Source organism: Vigna radiata, unplaced genomic scaffold (assembly GCF_000741045.1).
Source record: "Vigna radiata var. radiata cultivar VC1973A unplaced genomic scaffold, Vradiata_ver6 scaffold_379, whole genome shotgun sequence".
In the NCBI taxonomy this organism is placed as follows: domain Eukaryota; kingdom Viridiplantae; phylum Streptophyta; class Magnoliopsida; order Fabales; family Fabaceae; genus Vigna; species Vigna radiata.
Window position 1 is genome coordinate 36,097 of NW_014542547.1, and position 489 is coordinate 36,585.

Genomic DNA, 489 nt, shown 5'->3' on the forward strand with positions numbered 1-489 from the left:
TATATATATATATATATATATATATATATATATATATATATATATATATATATATATATATATATATATATATATATATATATATATATAAGCGATTGAAATCTTAGGTTTTCAATCTCTTTATTGTCAAAAGTGAAAAAGGTAGGGAAGCTAACTTTTTAATCATGGTTTTGGTATGGATGCGTGGTAAATGATGTTTTGCGGTGCAAATGGTTTGTTCAACATTTTTTCTTTGTTCATGTCGGATGGGTATGAATTGTTATAACTGCTAATAATTTAGAATCAGTAAATATCTGTCTTTGGAAGCAATTAATTAGACTTTTCGGTCACTTCTACGTTTCTACACATGATATATTACATGAGTTGTGTGATGGAGAGTTATGGAAATTTTTGGTTAATAAGAAATTGTTGTTTGAATGGTTGTTTTTGGTTAAGTTAGAGTTTTGATGCACTGTGGTTTCGGGTTGTGAAAGTGAATCCCCTCTAGAC